Raw genomic sequence first — 26,288 nt, 5'->3', positions numbered from 1 at the left:
ACTCAAGTAATATGCTACTCCTCACCTGTTCTTGAACTTTAAAGCAGAGGAATTTGGAGAGTCTTGTGACCACTTTTTGCATTTCCCTCTTGACAATCATGTTAGTATCTTCTTTGAAGACAGGCTTTAAAAAAAATTGTGGTAAAATACACATAACATGAAATTTACTATACCATTTTTAAGGTATAATTCAGTAGTGTCAAGTACATTCACACTGTGAAACTAGTCTTTTTTTTCTATTAATTTCTAATTTTATTCAGAATATGTTGATTTATTTCTTTTTTTCAAAATTATATGAAGTTTTTTAAAATCAACTAATATAAGGTCAACTGGTATCAATGATCCACATGCATGTGAAATCAAGGTACAGTCCCCATCCCTGGGGTACATAGTTCAGCATGTGTCTACAGGTCTCCTAGCTGATCACCTACTTAGGCATCTACACCCTCACACACTTTTGCACTTGATCTGTGTAATCAGAGAGCACGTTAAACGCCCCTACTTATCAGCATGTGCTATTCCTCCTTGCAGCAAGAGCTCCTGCTTTAGGAACATTGTTTCTGTGTTATTAAAAGCATAGATATTAAAAACTGTCATTTTTTTCATTGGAAATCATAGCTTTTTGCATTATACAGTATCTCTGTCTCATGTGATCTTTTTTGGCCTAAATTCTACTTTGTCTGATATCAAGACTTTCTTTTTACATATATTTTCCTGGAACATCTTTCCCAATCCTTTATTTCTAACACTTCTCAGTCGCTTTAAGTGTGTCTCTGTACACAGCAAAGAGTTAGATTTTACTTTACCAATCGGAGACTCTTTAACTTTTAATAGCAACTTAGGTCTATATACATTTATCATTATGACAGATTTCCGTAATAATACGCAATATATATTGTGAGGTCTGTTTTCTTTGCTCTGTTTTTCCTTTTCTAGTATTTCTTTTGGTACTTAGAAAGTTTTGTATTTGTGTTCTACTAGCTTCTTTATACTAAACCTCTATGTAATATTCTTAGTCATCTCTTTATTCAGCTATTACCTATTGGCTTCACAACTGGAAAATTCCAGAATTATCATTCAGAGATGGAGATAGGCTATTTTCACCATGACTACTCATGATAAAGTAATGCGTGAAATAAAAAGGAAGATTTTCGGACTTTCCTGGTGGCGCAGTGGTTGAAAATCTGCCTGCCAATGCAGGGGACACAGGTTCAAGCCCTGTTCTGGGAAGATCCCACAGGCCGCAGAGCAACTAAGCCCATGCGCCACAACTACTGAGCCTGTGCTCTAGAGACCACGAGCCACAACTACTGAAGCCCGCACGCCTAGAGCCCGTGCTCCGCAACAACAGAAGCCACTGCAATGAGAAGCCCACGCACCACAACCAAGAGCAGCCCCCGCTCGCCATAACTAGAGAAAGCCTGCACACAGCAATGAAGGCCCAACACAGCCAAAAACTAAATTAAAAAAAAAATAATAATAACAAACCTCATTAAGAAAGGAAGATTTTCTAGGGAGCATAAAAAGAATGCAACCTTTCCCTCATTCCAAAGAGGGGAAAGAGGGAAATTCAGAAAAATGAAGAGAGTAGTAGAGAAACTAAAAAAAGAAGCCATTCAGAAATATGGGAAATTAATGCAGAAGTCAGCAAAAGTTACAGTCTATTAAGTTGATATTTAGTAATTTTGGTTTGTAAACTAAGAGATTAACCCTGAGGCTATACATACACAGTGTATTTGTAAAGGGCCATGCTTTTAAGTTTCTAAGAAAATCTTCAGTTACCAGTTTAGAGTCTTCTAAAATTAAAGTAAAAAGAATTAATTGGTGTGAAAATACAAGGGTTAGCCGTGTGGGAAAATGTCTAATTGAGGGTTGTAGGTTTCTTGTATCTCGAGAAGAATAAATATTTTGAAGAGTAACACTGAAGGTGGCATTTTAAAAGACATTAAATGCTTATTAAAAGCCACAGGAAAAGTAGTGGAAAGGAAATGGTAATAGAACAGTCAAAGAAAAGGATAATGGAATAATAAACAGGTTAACATTAGAAAAATGATAATTAACAGTAATAAAAAGATATCACTACAATTTCAATTAAACATAAAGCAGTGGAAGGAAATACTGAAATACTTGACTATATAAAAATTCTAAACTTTTACTTATAAACTTCCAACCTTATATATTTGAAATAAAAAAGCATAAATGGCCAAAATGTAAATTGGCCATATCCTTTCAACCACCAAATCTACTTCTAGAAATTTACCCATAGAAGACAATCACATAAATATTCAAAGATATATACGAAGCAGTGTTCAAAAGAGTGAAAACTAGGAAATACTCAAATATCCACAAACAATGGATAGGGTAAATAAACTATGGTACATCCATGAAAAGGACTACTGCTACAGCCATAAAAACATACAGATGTCGGAGAAAGTCACGTTAACAAAGAAACTTAGTGCCATAAATTCATGACCATTCCTCCCAAATGGGGCCCCTACACACTCCCTCTGACCACACAGACTTACAGGTCCTTCTCCTGAGCTGACCAAAGATCTCCTATCAGCAATAGAAAGGAATAAAGTACTAACACATACTACAACATGGAAAACCACTGAAAACATCACGCTAAGTGAAAAAAGCCAGACACAAAGGGCCACATAGTGTATGAAATGTCCAGGGCTGGGGCGGAGGGTTTGGAATGGGGGAATAGGGGAGTGATGGCTAAAGGGAGTGGGGACTGGGGGGGGAATGAAAATATTCTAAAGTTGATTGTGATGATGGATGCACAACTTTACAAATATACTACACGCTGCTGAACCATACATTTTAAATGGGTGACTTGTGTGACATGTATTATATCGCAATAAATGTATTAAAAAAAAACAAGTTCTCCCATATGCTGAATATCTTTGCAATGCCCCATTACCACCTCAGTACTCTTTTTTTGTTTGTTTTTTGTTTGTGGTACGCAGGCCTCTCACTGTTGTGGCCTCTCCCGTTGCGGAGCACAGGCTCCGGACGGGCAGGCTCAGCGGCCATGGCCCACGGGCCCAGCTGCTCCGCAGCATGTGGGATCTTCCCGGACCGGGGCACGAACCCGTGCCCCTGCATCGGCAGGCAGACTGTCAACCACTGCGCCACCAGGGAAGCCCCCACCTCAGTACTCTTATCCTTACAGCTGAATATGCCTTATTTGTTTATTCTAGTATATCTGTGAGTTTCACCATCTGTATGCAACAAGCCAGCTCTATGCTCATCTGTTACTCCACCTTTCTAGAAAGCCCTCTGACAAGACATACCAAGAGCTAAAATAACACTTCTCATCCATTGATTCAAATATTCTCTTTTAGAAATCTATCTTAAGGAAATATAAATTTAGAGACTTATATTCAAAGAAGTAATTTTATAATTTGGGAAAAAAATGCAAGCAATCTAAATGTTTAACAATCGAGGAATCGATAAACTGTAATACGCACATATAAGGAATAGCAAAAAGTCATTAAAATGTCTTCAAAAAATATCGAATATTAAAAAAAGTGGAAAACAAAGAGTATAGACAGTGTGCTCCCTGTTACGTACATTACACGTGCCTGCGACACGGATGTGGGGGACGTCCATGCCGTCTCTGGACACCAGCCCCCCAGCCCTAGCACCACCGTGCTTGTGTAGTGTGACCACACTGCCTTGCCACAGGGACAGGGGCTGATCTGGGGGCGCGATGGGCAGTCAGGGACCCTTCCCCGGAAATGTGCAACTGAGACCATGAGATTCAACCCGGCTGCTCCCCTGAACTGCAGAGGCCTGACCCATTGGCTGGGCCTGCAATTATCTGAGGAATGCTGCCAGGGTCTCCGCCTCTGCCCTGACACTTGCTACACTTGAATGTTGTGTTCTCAGCGTTCACTGGAAGGCAGGGCCAGGAGTCTCCCAGCACTAGACGGCTGGTTGGAAACAGCAAAGCTCACCCCCTGGGAGCATTGCTGGCTAGAATCCACCTGTGCCAGCAGCTCCCTGCAGCATCCTCTCGTTTAACCTGCTCCAACCACAGAAAATAATCCAAGAGCCAATTCTGCTACACCAACAACTAGAGTCCAAGCCAGCGAAGCTTTCTATCCACTGGTCTAAAGCGTGGGCCGTGGGTTCAGCCACACGTCCTGTGGGCTGAGCGGATTGTGCACTCTCGCCCAGGGTTGTGGTCGGACCCTCAGGCCCTGGACATCCCGGGCTGCGCGCGTCTCCCTTCAGCTTCCTCCTGTCCTGGGAAGAGAAGCAGCACAGCAGAAACAGCGAGAAGTGCCATGAACTGTGAAGGGGAATCTTCTCAGCCTCCCCAGCTAAGCACCCTTCTCCGAGAGCACTGGATCTTTGAGAACAGAGCAGACCTGCCGCTGGCACGTGGGGATGGAGAGAGGGAGGCCGTCCGGTCCCTGTAACCAGGCTGTGTCCTCTCCTGTCCTGGTCATTAAAGCCAGTCACTCAGCACCTCCAGAGACGCAACACGGGGACACAACGTGCGCCTCACTGAAGGCTCTCATCAAACAGCACTGCTCGTCCCTCTTCTGTGCTACCTCCTTTTCTATTAAAAAATACAACATTTAAAAACAGAGATACCCACTTGCTGCTGTGGACATAATAATTACAACCTGTAAACCATGGCATTCACCAACAGCCCAGGAAGTCATTCCTATAAACACACACACACACACACACACACACACACACACACACACACACACACACACACACCTCTTCCTGCTTGTACGTATTGTACTTGGAAATAACTGTCACACTGAGTCTGGGCTTCTGGAATTCACGAGCAGGAGAGTCAGCAGTTTCTGATGCATTCTCCTTTATCTCTCTGACCGGCAGATCTTCCTCTTTTACAGCTTGATTGAGGTATATCTCACATATCATAAAATTCACCCATCGAAAGGGTGAAGTTCAGTGGTTTTTATTATTTACAGGCAGATCCTGACCAGCATAGAGTGGAAGATAATAAAAGTGTGTTCTCAGCCGGCATCTTCGTCTTCCCCTCCTCTGCTCTGTTTTCCTGGGTGCTCCATCTAACCCCTTGCCATCTTCAGCCCCTTGGGGGCCACAAGCCTGGGAGGGAGCCCTAAGCCAGGGCAGCAGGCTTGGCTCACTATGCCGTGACCCCAACACTCCCCACGAGGGAACAAACTCTAGGCTCAGAATACATGATCTTATTGAACACCAGAAAAACAAGGACAAAAAGCAAGTGAAAGAAATAAACACTTTTGTATACTTTTAAAGTATAGAGAGCAAGTTGAGAGTTTATAAGCAAAAGCTGAGTTTTTTAAAAAGAGCTTTTTGCATAATCTTTGCCCTTATTCCTACAAATAATTAAAATCTCACAAATGACCATAGGGACCCATCAAATAGTAAAGAATTATTTACTGTATAAGGAATGAGTTATTTACAGTATAAGGAATGAATTCACATGTGTGATGGATAATGAAAGGCCCAAAGAAATGAAAATCCCAGAAGAAGCAGGGTAAAAACAAAGCGTAGGGAAACACAATAGAACTATCTCTAAATACATCATAAATCACGGTAAGTATAAATAAATGAAATAGGTCTGTTAAAGTGGATAAAAATTTAGATTCTGTAAAAAGAAAAATAAACCCCACAAAATCCACAGAGACACATACAGAGACAGAGAGGTTAAGAATAAAAAGAGGAAAAAATACATCTATGGGAGGAATTGAGATTCTGGGAATGGTGGTCTGGGTAATTCAAATTAAGCCTCCCTCTGAACATAACTGGAAAAACATAAAGAACATTTTCTTGAAGGAATCACAGAACCAACCAGATAGCAAAGAATGGCCAAGCCAAATCCTGCGAGAATGGAGGTCTGGGAAGGTGAGCCAAGCACACGGGGGCCACTCTCCCCTGCAGGTGTCCTCTGATTCCGGGGTGTGGCTGAGCAGCTCTGTGACTCCATCCAGGAATCAAGGGACAGAAACTGGAGTCCATGGTCCACCAAGTCAGAGTGCCTGGGAAATCCTTAATTTGGGTTGGGATTCTGAAGGAGTGCTCCCTCCAAATAAAGAAACAACCAGGTCTTCACAGGCACTTTACAGGTTCAGTTCTGAACCACCTAAGTCCTTGGAATTGGACCCAGGAGTTGCAACAGATTCCAAGCGCCTGGCAGAAACACACACAAATGCATTGTGGAAGAAGACTAGACCTCAATTTATTTTTAATTTTTTAAATCTTTTTGGCACTCACTCAATAAAAAATAACCGGACATACAAAAAGACAAGACTCTATGGAAAAAACCTCACAAGCAATAGAATACTCACACAATCACTCTGAATATCAGAGAGTGAGACACAAAGTGTAAAATAACTTTGTTATTGTGTTCAACAAGATAAAAGACAAGACTGTTCAGACAGAGAGTTGGAAACTGCAAAGGAGAACCAAGAAACATATGAAAAGAGGCTCAATCTCATTAGTTATTACAGACACGCACACTAAAGCCACAATGTGCTACTATCACACCCCAACTACGATGGCTAAAATTAAAAACCTGACAACACCAAGTGCTGCTAAAAATAGTGTAACGGGAACTCTCATGTAGCACTCGTGAGATTAAAAACTGTTTAAACCACTTTAGGAAACTGTGTAGTGTCATCTCATAAAACTGAACACATGCACAAGCTAATATATAGTAATTCTACATCTAGGTTATACAACCAGCAGATACACACACACATATACACCAAGGAACTTACACAAGTAAACTTCTAACAGCAAAACTTGATCACTGGAAGGAAAAAATGGATAACCCCAACTACCACAGTAGCAGGAGTTAACACGCTTATTTCAGTAAATTAATTGATCAAGTAGAGAAAATCTGAATAGCAACTAATAAGCCTAATGTAAAGAGATTAGAGAACTCATTATTTTCAACCCACAGGCATTTTTTAAAAACTGACTTTATTAGGCAATAATGCACATTTCAACAATTATCATAGAATAATTATCACACAGACCACATTATCTTACAACAATGAAATCAGAAATCTGGGGCAAAAAGGTAACCAATTTGTGCCCTTCTTCTTGGAAATTTATGGACACAGCTCCAAATAATCATAGGTCAGAGAAGAAACCATAAAGGATATTAGAAAATACTTAAAACTTTAATGACAATGAAAGAACTAAATATTGAAATATATAGGACTCAGCTAAATCACTACTTAGAAATCTGGTGTTTTAAGTGTATATTAGAAAAGAAGACTGAAAACCACTGAGCTAAATGTGCAACTCAAACATGAGAGGAAGAATGAGCAGAGAGTAAGAGGGTATGAGCAGAATGATGAAACTAAAAACAAACCATAACAAGAAGCAACACAATCAAAAGCTGGCTCTTTGACTAAAGAAAAATATAGAAGGTATAAAGAAGAAATATCAGGAATTAAAAAAAGGGTCACAACTACACATACAGCTGACACTAAAAAAAAAAGACAGAATACAGTAAACAACTTTTTGCAAATACAAGTGAAATTTTGAGGGAGAATGGATAGTTTTTAAGAAAAATATAACATCGAAATTAACTCAAGAAATTGAATCAGCAGTTCAATATCTACTCCTCAAAACATACTAGAAACAAACAAAAATCATCTCTCGATGATACTTCAGGCAAGTTATATCAAACATCCAAGATGCAGAAAAATCTCTACACAAACTACTCCAAAGAAGAAGAGAAGGAATCATTCCCAACTCATATAATGAAGATAGGAAAACCCAGAAACCAAACACGTAAGAACAGCACCAACATCTCAGTTTCTAACAGATGTAAAAATCTTTCTAAAAATGTTAGGAAACCCAATTTTGCAAAGTCTTAAATAACAACAACAACATTTTCAAGTATAATTTATCCAAGTAACACAAAAACAGTTTCATACTAGAAATTACAATAGTAGAATTTTGTAATTCACCACATTGATATGAACATGTCAATTAAGATAGGGGAGAAACACTGCATTATCTTAATAGGTATAGAAAAAGTACTCTTTAAAATTTAACACTCATTCATGACACAAATTCTTAGAAAACTGAGATGAGGAGTTCTCTAATCTGATGAAGGTGATCTACAAAAATATACAGCAAATGCCACCCTTAAGGACAAAGCATTAGAAGCTAAGGGGCCATTATCATGGCCCCCATCCAGCCGTGCACTGGAATGCCCGGCACAGACGGAAGACGGCATGGTGGCATGAGGGCTGGGACCAGAAAAACCCGTCACAACACACAGGAAGCAGCAGAGTATACAGAGAATCACCCAGAAATCCAGACACTATTGGAATTAAAATGACAGGCTGCTGATTATAACGCGAAAATATATAAGTCGATTACACATCTATACATCAGCAAAGTTAGAAAGTGAAAATAAAATTTAAGCCATTTACAATGACCAAAAACTCTGTAACAAATCTAACAAGTCATACAAGATACAACTTTATTGAAAACCATTTTAGAATAGATAGATGTGCTCTATCCAAGTATAATAAGAGTCCAAACTATAAGAGATTAATTCTCCCCCATTCTAATTCTATATATTCAATGTAATTCCAATCAAACTCCCATGGGTGTTTTGTGTGGAATTTGACAGATTGATTATAAAATGTGTAAGGAAGGTCGAAGGGCCAAGCATAGCCAAAGCAACTTTAAATAACTAGGGTGAGGTGGGAAGGCACCTACCAATTTTCAAGATTAGTTGGTAAGTTATAGTAATTAACACAGTGTGGTTTTAACACACGACTAGGTAAACAGACCAATGGAAAAGGAAAGGGAGAAACAGATCCACACATACGTGGGAACTTTCTGTTTGACAGACAAGGTATTACAGATCAGTATGAAACGATGAAACATTCCATGTATAGTAGCAATCTCTACCTTTCACCACACCCAAAAAGTAAATTTCAGGATTAAAGACTCAAATGTGAAAAGCAAACATTAAAACATTTTTAAAGATATAAGGGAGAACATCTTTATGGCTTGGAGAAAGAAAGGGGTTTTTAAACAAGACATTAAAAGAATAAAAATCATAAAGGAAAAGACCAATAAACATTCCTACATTAAAACTATGAACACGAAATAGAAAGGTAAACCACAGACAAGAAGATATTTGCAATGCATATTACCATTAGAGGACTAATAACTACAACATACAAGGAATTCCTACAAATCAATAATCAACCTTCTCTCCAAATAACTTAGCTATTTTTACAAGTGTGAAACGTCTCCATTTTTTTGCTTCCATTTTGAAAAATGAATATTTAGCTTCTCTGAGAGTATTCTTTTTCTCTTATTGTCATTTCCAACATAGAATTCTAAAACTGATTTGAATAGTATTAGAACCATTAAAAATATATTAAAACTAATGTATTTTAACTATTTTTATGATTATAAAATAACTCATAATTGTAGAAATTTTATAAAGGTATTAAAATATACATTTGAAATATTAAATAATTAAAATGTTAAAATTAAATGGAAAAGAAACAAATATAGAAAAACATAAAAATCATTAATAATCCTTCATGCACACACACATCCTTTTTATTTTGGAATTTTTTTCTAGACTTTGTTTGTATTAATATATACAGACATGTATCCATACATTACACTGTAATGTATACATTAACCTAACATGCATGACAAGTTGGGTCTGAAGTGAGGGCAGGTCATTTCAAGTGATGACACCCATCAATCAGCAGGAGATGCAAGCTGACTCAGGAGGTCTTCTTAGAGCAACAGGAGTTAAAACCACTCTTGGAGGAAGGAACTGTAACAGGAGTGAAGGCTTAACACTGGGATAAGGACCACATTAAGATGGTGGGTTAAAGAACTCCTGGACAAACAGAAGGCAAAATCGGAGAGGTTAGGACGAGAAGCAGGATATTGTGGAAGAATTTCAAGAAGAGGATACTGCTCAAATGCCAGATCCTGCAAAGAAGTTCAGGAGAATGAGTGAAGAAAAGGCATCCAAGAGGGCCATGGTGAAAATATCAGATTACAAGGATGTGAAGAAAACAGGAGATAAAGACGTGTGTGTAGACTTCACAGTCAGCAAATCAGGCAGGAAGCGAAGGTGACAAATCAGCAGAAGTTTAACCCAATCCACTGAGAGACTGCGGATGCAGGAAGAGAGAGAAAAGGAGGCCCCAGAGGCCCGAGGGCAGCGGGAGAAAAGGATTGGTGTCACCGCAGAGCTGTTCCCAAGCTGATGACAGACGGGAGGAGAGCCTCAAGCCAGGTAAACTTGGTCATTTTACCACTAAAATCTGGCATGGGACAAAAGTCTATTTGAATCAAGACGCATCCCCACCAAGCTGCTGTATCGGACAGAATACTAGAAATACAAAAGAAGAAAAACAAACCCTCATGTCTTTGCTTCAAGTCACTCATGGCAGGAGAACCAAGATTTGAGAGAAACTTCATAAATACTGATGCTAAGGGGGATTTTTAAAACTAGCTAACCACTGACACAAATGACTGACAAGCTCTTATTTCCTTAAAAGAAGGAAAGTCCTGATTTATTTAATATTATTTTTTGACAGTATCTATCCACACGACTGGAGAATGCTACACGTAATGAATGTTTCTGTGTTACCTGGTCAACTGCATAATTGCTAGTTTAAGATACAAAATTAAAAGCAAAACAATTCAAGGTGGAATAACCCAACCCATGTTTTCCTAAATATCTGTGATTGTAGCAGGAATGTGATGACTCACGGTTCTCTGTAGGTAACAGGGACGCACGGCTGGGGCTGTGACCTTCCCAGCTCCCTCCACATCCTCTACATCCCTCCTCACCTCGCCCCACCTTGAATGACACCAAGTTAAAACACTAATGAAGACACCCCCGTGCCATAAACCCAATGAACTGGAGAAACAAGAACGCTGACCTCTTTAATTACTCCTCAAAAAAAAAGATCTAAAATTTATGCATAATAAAATTTTAAAAAGAACATTTATCTTCTAAGTGTATATCTTCTAAGCTTATGACTGAAGTATCTTGAACTTCTAAAGTGGTTTTCAACTTCAAATACAAACATTTATTAGAGGCAAAAGCTAATTAGCTTTATTACAAGGAGGGTGTGAAGAGTTGATGTGATCTGAGGAAGTAAATAAAGTTTGCAAAGATTTTCATTTGACTGTGGATTTACAAAATGTTCAATAATTCTAATTTCTGAAATAGCTGTCATCTTCCTATAGGATAAGATAAATTAGTCAGCTAAGGGTGGAGGTCTCTGAGGTAATATCAAATCCATGCCACTAGAAGGAAACTCTCAGAAGTGTCTGCAGAATGATCTTCGAAATGAAGTCACAAAGTACCCACATCCTCCCACCTTCCACGCATGCTTCTTCTGTTTACCTACACATGCCCCTCGCAACACCTGTGCATCTCCTAACACTCAGCATTTAACTCTCCAGTTAGTTGATACCACTCCACAAACCATTTCTTCTCTCTTCCTTCAGAGGTTCCTTATCCTCAAATTTCTCAAATTTTGTTCAATTTTAAACTCTTTATATTTACCTTCTAAACATTTTAGTCACCTCCTCTGCTCCAATCAGAGGAGCAAGTACTCGACTCTCTAAGCCCCTATCGCTTTCAGCAATTACTGTCAGGCATTTTCTTAAAATTCTCGTGTCTCCAGTAAGGTGCTGGTGGCTTGACAAGAGTCGTCCAGAGCAGTGTCAACACGACCAGGGAAGGACAGTGGGGAATTGCCATTTCACCGCCCGCGGCCCCTCACTCCAAATGACTTGACCAGCTCTGGTAGGACCCTGACCCCCACTCCATTCCAACTGTCCACTCCCAAAGCCACACCTGGTCTCAGTCGCCACTACTCCCCTGACAACTTCTTAAACTTCTACGCGCAGAACTCAAGCCAAAGCTCTTGAATTCTGCACCAAGGCCCCAGCCGCCCAATCCCTTCTGACTTCACGTCCTGGTCCCAGGGGCCATCATCTCCGTCATCCTCTCACCTTTAATCTCAATTCCCCCCGGTCCTTCACTGCACACTCCCTTCTGAACCGGCCAGCCCTCTTTCCACTGCGCCCCCCAGGCTTTGGAGCCCTTCTGGAGAGAATCACACAGGCTCGCCCCATGTGGTCATGGTCTCCGACCTCTGGGGTCCCTCAACCATGCCCGGCAGTCCCTACTCATGTTCCCAGTCATTTTCTCTCTCTTTGTCCCTCCGCAGAGGTGACATCATCACCTCTCTAGAAATCTTACCTACTCCTTCTCCCTCGACTGGCAATCTCAATGCCCTCTTAGAAAATGAAACTACCTCCCAGCCCCACCTTACCTCTATACACAACTATTCATTCAGTTCCTCCTCTCTGGGGGGGTGGGGTCCTTACCCTGTGCTGTGAATTCCATCCACCACTGTCCCCCACACCCCGTCCCCACAGCAGCAGCCCTCCATCTCTGTCCCTGCTCCCTCTGGTATCTCTGAAGGTTCCACCAGGCATATAAAGATGCTCAATACTCTACCATTTAAAAATAATAGCATCTATTGAAAATGACAAACTTCTATAGAGTATGTTTAACTCTCACTAAATACAGTGGTCTGCTCACTCTTCACTGTATTATTTTATCTGTGTTGTCAGTACCTGGCTCCCCTGGTCTTTACTGTAGACACTGATGCTCATCCCTGTTGCTTTGGCTCCAGCAAGTTCCTAAGCTGCTGACCAAGCGTCCAGCCTTCCTGTGGGATCTCGAGGGCCACCCACTGGCTCTCCAAATTGAGCGTTTCTTTCTCACACCTGCAACTCTGATCACTCAACTCCCGGCTTGGTTTCAGCTTGGACTCCAGGTACCTGCTGGGACTGCAGTATGACCCTGGACTCCCACTTACTGCACTCATTTCCAACCAAGGTCCAGGCAAAGGATCAGCTTTTTTCTGCTGAGGGTCCTGATTTCCTCTTAAGCCCAGGAATTATTAGGGGCCCCTTCACTCTCAATTTCACATCACTATACTTAGCTGAAAAAAACCCTGGCCTTTAAACTGCTCTACCCTGGGTTGACAGTTAGACTCTGCATTCAGGACCCTGGCTGCGCTGCTGGAGTACAGCTACATGGCTGCTGGTCTCCTCACCCCTGGCTCCCTTGCTTGCAATTTCCTCTCATTTTCTACTGATCTCCAACCCATCTCTCATCAAATCATGGGCAAACACCCATGCCACAACAGGTGGTCATTTCACTCACTACTTATTTTAAGTTGTGGTAAGTGTTATAAACAAATTCTGAAATCTACATTACTCTTTTAGCGGTCAGCAAACAACACTATTACAGACTCTGTTATATTTCATAATCATATATTATATATAACGTGAATGCTCTAGGATTTATGTCAGAGAAGATCATCATTTTAAGAGTACAGTATATGTGAAACTGTTCAGTCAGTCAAAAACAAAAAAGAAAAGTTTAATATCAGGTGGTCATATACTGGAAAATCAAATCTTGAACAAAGATTTAGGGATTCTTAGACTTACAAGTGTATTGGTTTCTACTGGATTATTTCTTGACTGTCTCATTTTATACCATCCAAACAAAGGAATTGATATTATGTTTTTAAAAAACTGATCCAAAATAAATCTGAGAAATCAGAAAAATTTTATGTATTGTATATTCTGAAATGAAAACGAAGAAAAAGCCAGTATGCTAAAACCCAGTGGCACTACCGTACTTCTTCATGATCACACCACAAAGCAGAATTTAATAGCTTCAAAAAGCAGTTATCAGGGACTTCCCTAGTAGTGCAGTGGTTAAGAATCTGCCTGCCAATGCAGGGGACATGGGTTCAAGCCCTGGTCCCAGAAGATCCCACATGCCGCGGAGCAACTAAGCCAGTGCGCCACAACTACTGAGCCTGCACTCTAGAGCTCTCGAGCCACAACTACTGAGCCTGTGTGCCACAACTATTGAAGCCCGCGCACCTAGAACCCGTGCTCTGCAACAAGAGAAGCCACCGCGTGAGAAGCCCGTGCACCGCAACGAAGAGCAGCCCTCACTCGCTGCAACTAGAGAAAGCCTGCATGCAGCAACAAAGACCCAACACAGCCAAAAACATTAAATAATTAATTAATTTTTTAAAAAAGCAGTTATCAGATACCATCTGCACAGGACATACAAAGGAAATAACAAGTATACAACCTAAAAGAGACAACACTAACCCTGTCCAAGACACAAAATGACATGCAAAGTCACACTGAACAGACCATCTTCCTGAGAGTAAGTCAGGAAAGGCAATGGCATGACTCTGACACTTTCCTAAAGGATGGTCTTGATAACTCAGCAGCTTCAGTAAAGCTCTTCTTTTGCCCTCGTCAAAATGCACTTAAATATGAGAAAGTACAAGGAAAAGCATTTCTCTTCACTAGAAAGAAATCTAATTATCAGATGCTAAATCCAAGTGTTACACGAAAACAAAATTTAGATGAAATAAAATATGGCCCTGCCTCAAAGCATTAGCAAGTCTTGCCAGTCTCAATGTACCTCACTAACAATTTCAAGGCGGAAAAAATAAACATTTGAACCATTTAAAATTACACAGTCCATTAAACATTCTGCTGTGCACACAGAACACACAGTGTGCTTATTTTACTTGACATGTAAAAAGAATAACATTTATGTTGAAGCCAAAGGTTAAACAGATTTTAAAAATATGAACAGTAGTAACAATATACTGAATTATATAATATCCAAAATGTTGAAAATGAATTTTCATGCCAAATAGTAGGAAAATGCCAGTGATTATGAGTTACTGAAATAAAATGCAGTAACTCAAAGTATATAGTTAGATCAAAAGGAAAAATGTAAAATATTTAAAAAGCTAGTTCATGATTTTCATTCTAATTATAATAAATCTTTCAAAATTGAATACACAATAGAGAAACAAAGTTAATAAATGCATACAAAGATGGTTCATGTTACATTAAAATATGGAAGTGACTATCAAAACACGATTTTTAAAACAATCAAAAGCTAAAGTCATGTTTGGAGTACAGGTATATAGCTAGTTTTAAAGAATTTCAACTAAGTTACTTTTTAAAAAAAATCAACAAAAAAGCTTGACTTCTTTCTGGCAGCACAGAGTCCTTAAAGAAGGGTGGAAGCACTTTCATTTTTCATTGCAAAGAGGAAAACAGTCACTGCTGTCATTCTGCTACCAGTTATCCTCCAATCATCAAAAGGCCCTGGCATTTAAATCACCTTCAGACAAGCTCAGGTGGCTCCAAATTCTACTCCGCCCTAAGCAGCACCTTCTAAATATCAACAGCTTCCAGAAATTCAAACAACCAAAACAACTTCAAATTGGAAAGGCCTTCCACTTTCATTCCACATTAAAGTCCATCAGTCACAAATTTAAGCAGAGATGTGACTGTCGAGAAATACGAAGAATGAAGCTGTTAGGCAGCCAGGCCCCAGCGGCTGTCCCCGCCTGGGCGGCAGGTCACTTGCTGGGGAGCCCTGCCCCCAAGTGGCCACCAGCTGCCCTGCCCAGGGATGAAGGGAGAAGGCCACCCGGGCTGTCCTCCTACGAAGACACTCTCCCTTCCCAGGCTCAGGCCCAGTTTCCTGGACCGTGTGAATGCGCGCAGGTACCTGACCAGAAGGAAAACAGCCGCCGGACCAGCAGGTGCCTCACAGAGGGGCCCTCGAGGGGATTCAGCCAACCTGGACTTTCAAGTTCTGAGCCTGTTTGTTCTGGGAGTCAGAGTGGGACTCCCAGAACAAACAGGCCACACCGAGATCTGGGGAGGACTGGGTCTTGTGCCCGCACCCAGATCAGGCTCTGAAGAACAAGCCCTCCTACAAGCTACGATGTCACCACTGAAGCGAAATGACTATAGTATTGCCCTCCCCCACTTGCCACAGGAAAGAACACAGTAAAGCACTGAGGACACCAAAGGCTTCCCTCCGCCTGGTGTCTTCTCTCAGGGCCGCCCCAGCTCAGGCCAAGAGCTGGCACCCTGCTGAGCATGCCTGCACCCCGTCTGCACGAGGCCCACAGCCAGCCCTCACCACTATCTGGTTACCACAAAATGTTGGGCTTCTCTAAGATAGAAGACAGCATAGAGATAGAAAACTACACATTCTGAATCTTCCATTTGTCATCCTAATGCTCAGAAGTCACGGAATAACCAAATAAAATGCTTTTACTTAGACTAGCAAGAACAGAATATCTGCTCCAAAGACAAATATAACTAATTTCTACATATCCTTGAAATTATAGTGTGTGTGCATACTGACACAGGTAAGTACATTATTTGTTATGTTCCCCAGAGATTATTTATTCTGTTCAGTAACAAATATGGAAATCAAACGATTCAGTTTCTTGAGTTAAAAGTAATGAAATAATATAAGATCACCTCTGAAAACCTGAAGCAGATCCATTTTAGATAAAAAACAATTATGTCCATAGACTTACTCATTCAGCACACAGGAACATATTCTTTTTATTTCTGGAATTTCAACCTCCTTTGGCCTGCCTGCCTGTCACCCCACTGCCCTTGGCTAATGTCACCAGCCACCTCCAAAAGCCCCCCACCCCGCTCACCACTGTAAGCACAGCACCTGGAGGGTGAGTTCCACTGCCATGTGCCCCCTTCATAGCCCTGGGGGAGGGGCTGTCAGAGAGGTGATGGAACTGTCAGAGCCCATGATATCAGCTCTGTAGATTTTGAAGCAGTGATGGCTCTCTTTGTTCTGTGACTGTATGAAAAATTACATTATTCCTCCTCTCAAGATAAAAAGTAAAAGAAAAGATAAACTCTAATTCTCACTCCTTAAGTGACCTTCTCTGACCGCTGGAAGGTCCAAGTCGCCTTTGCCCTCCGCCACTATCTGAGGCTGCACGTATCTGCTGGTCACTCACTCCCTTCTGGAAACTGCCCTCCTCAGCTGCTCCATCACCCACGAATGAACTCCCCTGCTCGCTCCCCTCCTGCTGCCCACCCCTGAACTGGCCATGTCCTCTGGTTCTAGCATTAGCCCTCTTAGTTCACAGAAGCATCATCATGGCGGAATCCTTCTTTGTAAGTGAAATGGTGCACATCCCCCTGCCCTCCTGCAGCGGAACAGATAAATGCGGAGCTCCAGACAGGAGGCGGGGTGGGGGCTCAAGACTGACCCTGCCCCTTGGGGTCAGAACAACCTGTGGTCCCTCCCACGGCCCTGGCAGCTCTCAGCTCATCCCCACTCCCTGCCCTGCTCCCTCAACCTGGGGACATCCTCCCCGCTCCCTCCCCCACGAAGTCAGATGCATCCTTCAGGTCCAGTGAAAGAGTCACCTTCTTCGTGACTCTCTTCTGCACCAGGGGGGCGATGAGCACCCGTATTCCCCAGGGGTACCCTGCACTGCCTCTACTACTGTCCATGGTGTGGTGTGTTTACATTTCTGCCTTCTCTATTAAACTGAGACCATTTTAGAGGCAGGCGAGACGGTGGTGGTGGTGGTGGTGTGTGTGCATGAGAGAGAAAGATGTGGGGAAGAAGGGTCCCAGGTGAACCGAACATGAGGCTCAGGCGTGTTCTGCTGTGGGCTGGTGTCCCGCATGAAGAGAAATGAGGCCGTGGGGCGGGCAGTGACTGGGAGCTGGAGGGGAAAGCAGCCGCTGGTCTCCAGCCCAGACAACAAAAGGAATCGAAGCCCTAGAGAAAGAGATGGTCAGGCAAAATCCAGGGCAGCTTTCCCAAGAGACTATGAGATACAAATTAAGGCAGAAAACTAAAGGCTTCTCGTTCTCTTCTTGGTAATCCTATTTTCAATATTCTTTTCCTTAAGACCTAAATTCTAAAAGTCCTGTGTTTTCTACTCAGTTCTGATGAATAAAATCCTGCCTAAAATCAGAGCCAACAAAGTTCCCAACTAGCAGTTGTTAGTGAAAAGAAACTCTAAAGAGATAAGCGATGTGAGCATAGGTCCAAGATGGAGACAAAATTCTGAGCTTCTGAAACAATACAAAAGACGGAGGCTGACAGTGTTCACAAGAAGAGTACTTGTAGCCGTTGTGTTTATTAACCATTTAAAAAAACAAATGTCCTTGTAAGGCTGTCTGTAAAAGTCCCTTAAAGATATCTGGACATTCACAGTTTAATGAAGAAGTAACCATTATGGGCAAAGCAGCTCCTACTAATTGGTTGTCAATGGGCAAACTGCATTCCAACTGGTCTCTGGATGCCCTAAAGTGACATAAATAGCCCGATTTTTTTGTTCTCCCTACCTGACTCTGCTCACTCTGGAAAACTGATGAGGGTGGTAATTCTGCCGGATCCCTGTACCCTCCAGCCATGCCTCTCCCCACAGAGGGTTGGGACTGGGCCACTCCGGTGTCCAGTGATGAGGCCAGACCTCAGTGAGCTGGGACTAGTGAGGACAGCCCCTCAGCTACTGCTCGGAGCACATAACCTGAGTCTGGTCATGGGGAAACACAGAACAGCCCCAGGTTGAGGATTCTTTAAAACTGCCAAGGAGGAGATATGACACCTAGAAGCAATGCATGTTCCTGGGCGGGATCCTGCACCAGAAGGGAAACAAGACACTGCTGGGACAGCAGTGCAGTTCGGATGGGATGTGTGGACTGGACAGAACTGCTGTGCCAACGTTGACTTCCTGCCTTGGTTACACGGGTTATATCATGATTAAGTAGAAACTGCCCTTGTTTGGGGGAACTAAACCCAAAAAAGTTTAGGGGCTGTGGGACACCATATCTACAGCTTGCTCTCAAGAGTTCAGCAAAAGACTAATAACAAAGGGTGTATTCACACACGCACATACACATCTCTACACAGAGAGAGTGGGCAGTGGAGCAAACGCTATGAAATGTTAGCAGTTGGGAAATTTGGGAGAGTGGGGTTATGGCAGTTCTCTGTACTGTTCTTACAATTTTTCTTTAAGTTTAAAAATATTTCAAAATGACATTTTAAAATTCCCCCTATTGTTCATTCTAGTACTTTTTATCTTCTCCTTTCCTTATATCTGACAAAGCCCACCAGCCAAAGACCCCCAGACATGCCTGTAGTCAAACAGAGTGAGGTCGTGAACTTGCTGCAGCCAACAAGGAAGCTGTCCACACAGAACCGTAAGTATGTTTTGCAAATTGTGGTTTCCATTGCCATTCACAGTGCCTCCTCCCGGTCTACCTGCCAGGGAGGGCATTGATTCACCTAATAAAATCTCTTCGTTCATTCAACAAATATTTATCCTGAGCTCCTCTAAGTCCTTAACATGTTAGGCATTAGGAAGCTATGTAGTTTAATGACACATGATCCGTCTTTGAAACTGGTGAGGCAATATATAGACATAAATGATTATATAAGAGATCCTTGTAAGGCTGTACTGAAAAAACAAAGACTTGATGGAATGAAGGAAAACCTGAGGAACAATTTGTTCTGGATAGATAAGTTTTCATAGAATTAGCTGAAAGTACCACTTCAGGCACAAAATCTTTTTGTATTTTAACCATCAGGTTATATATATTTTTCTAAAATGTATTATAAACTTTCCTGCCTTAAACCAAACATAATTTGATATGTTAAGCAAATTTTAGTTGTGCAAATCTCAATCATGCAACATAAAATATTAATGGTCCCATTTCATACACAAATCTGAAATTATGCAAATGCCCCAAATTAAGAGTGACCAGTGAGAATTGCATAACTTCAAACCAGCAGGCTGAGTGACCTATAGCCTATGAACTCTAACCAGACCACTTTATCTGGAAAACAGAAATAAGCCACCATATTTTGTGAGTCCTCTGGGAAAATGGGTCTTACAATTGTATGAATTTTGAATATGTAGAGGCCTCAGAAGCATACATCTTTTACTGGGGCACCCCACTGACGCTGGGGCAACATACATCTTCCATAAAATGCCATATCAATTGTAATTTAACCCATTTATGATTTGGCTTTTACTGGGGCATTAACTTTCTGATCTGTACAGTGGCGAGTTCCAGACCTGCTAGGGTATGTAAGTGGACTTTTCTAGTTACTGATGAAATGTCCATTTCCTTCTTCTTCCTCACCAGCAGAACCCCATTTTTATCCCCTGCAGCCCTGTGCTACCAAAATTTCCATTTTTCAACCTCCCTTAGAACTGGAGATGACAACATGACACAGTTCTTGCCAAAGAGATGTAGGAAGATGTCCCTAAGCGGGCACAATCTCCTCTGAAATAACCGGACAAAGCTTCCCTAGGACAAAGTCTGTGCCTTTACTCTGCCGCCTTCTCCTCGCTGGAGACCCAAAATATGAGGGCAGACCCACAGCAGACACGTAGAGACCACAGAAGACCAGCATGAGGACCCAGGCCTGCAAACTGAGGGCAGCCTGGAAAAGAGAAAACTAGGTCTCATCACAGAGCTGCTGTACCAACGACTGTCTACCCTGAGACTCCCACTGAGAAAAAATTCCTGGCAGTTGATTTTAAATGACTATAATTCAATCAGCCAACTCTTACATTCATATAGCTGTTATTTATGGATTTGGGGGGGTTGGGGCACTTTTTTGGTCAAAGAACCCAGCTAAGCAAATCAATACACGTGATCCACCAGGCCAGATCCTGGTCCAGGAAAAGGCCCAGCGAGAGAAATGGGAAGGAGCAAAGGGGGCTTCAGGGAAGGGTTTCCATGCTTGTAAGAGAGAGACTCCCCTTCCTTCCTGACTTTATCCATGTGGATGTGAGGCCCAGAACTGCCACACTCACCACGTGACAAGTCTACTGATGAGGTCTATGCAGAGAGGAGAGTAGACCTAAGATTCCCAGGAAAATGGAACTGGACCCATGGGATTAAATCAGGCATGAAGATCACCCTAGTAGACTTCTAGACCTCTAGGAATGTGACCTGATAAACATCCTTAATATTCAGGTCACTCTGAGTCAGCGTTTTGTAACATGCAATCAGGAACATTCTCACTACCTCAAAATGTGAAGGACCTGGCCACTGTGAGAACAGAAGCTGCCACAATCATCTCCTCCACCTCTACCTGCATCACCACCACCACCTCCACCATCATCACCTAAACCAGCATCACCTCCATCACCATTACCATCACCACCTCTATCACCACCACCATCACCACCACCCTCTCCATCACCACCACCATCACCACCCCAGCTACCATCTCCATCACCACCTCCATCACCACCGTCATCGCCATCACCTTCACCACCACCACTGCCATCACCACCACCACCTCTACCACAACCACCTCCATTAACACCACCATCACCACCACCACTGCCTCTACCACCACCTCCACTCTCACCAATACTACTCCACCGTCATCATCACCATCACCACCACCACCTTCACCTCCACCTCCAACACCACCAATACCACTACCTCTACCTCCTCCACCCCCACCACCAACATTACCTAAATCCCCTCCACGATGATCTCTACCTCCATCACCCCACCACCACCTCCACCTCCACCAGTTACCTCCACTACCTCCATCAGTACCACCACATCTACTCTGGCTATTCAAAAAAATGTCCCCCTTACTTCTTCATGCTCAGGCATGTTCACCATAAGAGAAGTCAATACATGAAGTTGCTTCCTTTTCCTGTGTGTCAAGTGAGTGACATGATTTTACATGTCCTCTTGCTTCTCAGCCCCACCACTTTAACATTTAATGGTCGCTCAGCTTTCTTCTACTCAGCTACCAAAGTTATTGGAGCAGTAAGTCAACCAACAATAAATCAGCAAATACTTAATGAGCATAGACCTGACATGCTTAGCACTGGGAAATACAAAAGACATGCTCCCTGCCTTTGAGGAGCTGAAACACATCATCAATGGAGAACAGAACACACACTAAGAGGCGAAGGTGCAGTGAGGAGATGTGTAGGTGGCCTGGGGTCAGCACCCACAATGACATGGAGATACCTAAAGTGAACGGAAAGATGCCAAGTCACTAGAGCTCAGGGTGAGAAGAGCAGAGGGCACCCACGATGCTCACTGCTGTTTCTTCTAAGCTCTCCTCCGGTGAGGCGGGTGGTGGTGATCAGAGAAGAGCAATGAGCAGGGAGTGGCTGGCCCTTCCCACCAAACCAGGAAGCAGGGTAAGCTGGTGTTCAGTGTCCTTCACGTCTTCTCCCTCTACTGACTCAGCACCTTCAGTGCCAGCTCCTTACTCATCAGTCAGGCACCAAGAAAGCAAACTTGACATATGGTCAAAGTCAAAGGGATATTTAGTTTTAAAACAGGCCTCTGGGGTCTTAGCATCCCACACATCTCATAGTAGGAGGTCTTGGGTAGAGAAAGAACGAGAAAATTTCGATCACTAATATCCCGACAGGGTTGCATAGATCCTCCAGTAGCCTACACAGATGCCTCTTTACCAGGAGAAAAAAGTTTCTTTTCAAATGTGAAAAACTGCTGATCATTAAAAAACCACAGAACTATTATTCAGGCAGCAGTGAAATGTGGCATATTAGCCCCAAAAGGTAACACTCCAAATAATATCTTCACATATTTTCCCTCCCATGACAAAAACTCCTGGAAGGGTTTTGAAAAATGTATCATTTTGCCTGATGGTTCTCAGTGATGACTGAATCCTTTTTACTCAAGGCTAAAGGAACAGAGACATAAATTATTAATTAGTTCATTGTTCCTATTTATTGTATATAGAACTTCTTTGTAGTATTTCTGTTGGCAGAAAGAGAAAACTGACAATCTAGGTTTACACCCACAAAGCAAGAAATAAATTACTTAAGTTCACGTTAAGGACAGCATTCCCAAACTGAAGGAATCCCACTCAATTGGCTCCATCCTCCTATTTTAGGTAGGAGGTATAATCAAGAGAAGCCGTAAAATTTCAAGCAATCTGCTGAATTTTTAAATTACCACTTAAAATTCTTTGATAACACATTTAGAATCTGAGAGAGAGGAAGGGACAGAAGTGAAAATGCAACCTGATGACTCTAAACCTGATGGCAATGACACCACAGTGATACGGAAGAGCTAAGAACGGAAACATCATTAGCTAAATCTAAAGACAAACGGTTGCTTTTCTTCTTCATACTGATTATCAATACATCCCTCCTTCACCCGAAGGAAGAAACAGAACTTGTCACATGGTTTATATAGCATTTGACTCATTAAAGTGTTGAAGAAAGGCTCAGGTTTTCTAGGCAAAACACATCATCATAACAGACTTGTCCATTCCAGGCCTCGCCTAAGAAAACTGTACCAAGTATCCCTGGGACACTGTCTCAAGGACCTAGGGAGAGTGGATGGATTCCAGGCCCCCTCAGTAAACTAGGTTGTCAATCAATTACGCTGCAGTGTTTACAGAATGAACTAGAAAGCCCATCCCATTTAATCCCCACAGAGAAAGCTGAAACAACCAACTCTCCCCAGGGGTGAAATGGCATCGATCTGATGCTGGGACCAAAGCCAACAGTCTCAGCTGGAACCTGAGGCTTATCGGCCAGAAACTGGGACCTTGAAACCATGGCAAGGGGACCTCCTGCTCCACTTGCTAAGTTCTTCCAAAAGCAATGAAAATTGCATTTTTTTCTCAGGCAAAGTTAAAAGCAAAATGTAAAAATATAAATGTTACTCTGTTGGTCATGCAAATTTGATATATATGTACATGACAGGATACCATGAACTAAGTTTCTGTCTTTCTATTTTAAGGTTTTCTGTTTACTTTGGTGGTTAAAGGAAGCCATACATTTAATAAGAATTTTTACAATTTAAAAAAGTGTATAATATGACAAAATTTTCAGTCTTTTTGCACTAGAAGAACATTTATGAAGAGATACATACAATGGCTAAGCTATTTCCTGAAGAGAATAAGGGTTATGTATTCCTATACAATTAGAAGTCATTACAGACCCTTTCCCAAGGATCTTCTTCCCTTTAAACTTTGTGGCAAAGATTTTAAAATTTGGTTCTCCACGATTATATGGCATAGCCAACTGCATTAGAGAAACAAATCTGAACACTTTTTACCTCCCATGAAACCCTTTTCTAAACCACATTTTTAAAAAGCGGAGTACTCCCTTTTTTAAAAAAAAGAAGATAAAATTTTAGAAGTGGAGGGAAAGGGATTCCCTGGTGGCTCAGTGGTTAGGAACCCACCTGCCAATGCAGGGGACACGGGTTCGAGCCCTGGACCAGGAAGATCCCACATGCTGCAAAACAACTAAGCCCGTGCACCACAACTGCTGAGCCTGCACTGTGGAGTCCGTGAGCCACAACTACTGAAACAACGTTCCACAACTACTGAAGCCCGCGCGCCTAGAGCCCATGTTCCACAACCAGAGAAGCCACCACAATGAGAAGCCCGCGCACCGTCATGAAGAGTAGCCCCGGCTCGCCGCAACTAGAGAAAGCCCGCGCGCGGTAACGAAGACCCAATACAGCCAAAAATAAAAACAAATAAATAAATTTTTTAAAAAAGGTAGAGGGAAAAAGTCCTTTTTCAGCCCCATACCAAAGATACTCCATGTCCCTATACATTCTGAATATTATAGTATTATCTGACCATAGCTTATGGTAGAAAGTGGGAATAGCCAAGCTGAGAGAGTCTTCTTTCTATTATTTTATTTTTCAGAAAATCAGTTTATTGCTTTGCTAAAAACGGAACATGTTCATTGTAAAAATTTCTGACAATCTAAAAATGTTCAAAGAACAAAACACTAAATTGCTGCCCCACCAACCATGACTATAAGAACCTGAGACAGAAAATGAACTCAAATTGCAAAAAACCCAAATTGATTGCAGTAATTACATTTTGTTAATACATTCCCATTACTGACAAGTAGATGAACTATCAGTACATGGCCTTTCAATGCACTCTGCGGAAAGTAGAACACCAAAGTCACACACAACACAGCTCATGCAGCTGAGCACACCCCACACCAGAACCCACAGCTCTTCCCAGGAATCCACTTTCCCTACCTCAGCTTTACCTCTCTTTGAACCTCAATGGCAAAACCTCTTCCCTCCAGAGATGCTTAAACATTTCACTTTTGACATAAAGTCAAACAGGAAAGATCATCAAAAAGAAATAAATTAATTCTGCACCTGGCTAGTGTTATTTTTTTCCTTGCTTGTACTGTACACTAACTTCAGCCAAATCAACTCTTTCATGGAATGAGACAGGAAATTTACTATCAATAATTTTTAGACATGTTCATCACAATGAAAAGATAACTCTATGCACCAACTTTTCCTCACAGCTGAAATAATCTATTTCTATTTCTGAGAAACTGAAGGCAATCTTATGTGAAGTTAAGCTCTTCTTCTGTCATATTCTAGAAAAATTTTAATATCTTCCCCCTCCACAATAATTCTATTTAAACAAGTAAACATATTTTATGACACGCAAATTAATTAGTTACCTGATTATGCTTCAGTAATGATAATATTTAACATCATATAAAATAACGTGATAAAATTTCAACTCCCATTTTTATGTTTTAACAAATAATTCAAATTTGTTTCTTAATTAATTCAGTGTTTCACTTTTGAAAAGCAATTTGCTTTATTTTAAGCCAGACTTATACTTTCTTCTGTCACTTTAAAGTCTACTTAGCATGAATTTACTGTCTTTTAACCCCTTTTTTCAGTTATTGCTTAAATGTCTTCTGATAGGTCACGTTTCACCTTCTTGTCTTATATGGTCAAGCATAGTTTTAAGTGAAATAATTGGGTAAAATTATTTTAATAAAAATAATTACTAAAATTTTTGAAAACTAAAAATATAGAGTATTCACAATTACTGAACTTTTGTTTTCATCAATTATAGGCAAAAGATGCAGTAGGGCTTCCCTGGTGGCGCAGTGGTTGAGAGTCTGCCTGCCGATGCAGGGAACACGGGTTCGTGCCCCGGTCCGGGAAGATCCCACATGCCGCGGAGCGGCTGGGCCCATGAGCCATGGCCGCTGAGCCTGCGCGTCCGGAGCCTGTGCTCCGCAACGGGAGAGGCCACAACAGTGAGAAGCCCGCGTACCGCAAAAAAAAAAAAAAAAAAAGATGCAGCGGTCATATCTTCAAAAAAGATAGGCTTTACTTTCACACTGTTACCACCTTTTGAAACAATAATGGTCAATGGTACTTTTATAATTCTGAATTCTTCAGCGCTCAAGGGAGAAACGAACACATCTAGTCTAAGCATCCCGAACATCCATTAATTTGCCAATGAATGCTACAACACATACATGTGAATAAGACCTTCTTATAGCTAGGAAAATTCTAGTGTTTCCTTTATGGCATTACAGTAGCTC

General features: G+C 41.7%; 1 protein-coding gene across 12 annotated transcripts in view; it reads right to left on the bottom strand.

Annotated features, from left to right (window-relative positions):
* Positions 1-26,288, bottom strand: part of TJP1 (tight junction protein 1) — a 343,097-nt gene that overhangs the window by 205,648 nt on the left and 111,161 nt on the right. The window lies entirely within an intron of this gene.

Source organism: Orcinus orca, chromosome 2 (genome assembly GCF_937001465.1).
Source record: "Orcinus orca chromosome 2, mOrcOrc1.1, whole genome shotgun sequence".
Lineage (NCBI taxonomy): Eukaryota > Metazoa > Chordata > Mammalia > Artiodactyla > Delphinidae > Orcinus > Orcinus orca.
The sequence above is the reverse complement of the archived record's forward strand: the minus strand, read 5'-3'. Positions and strand labels throughout refer to the sequence as shown.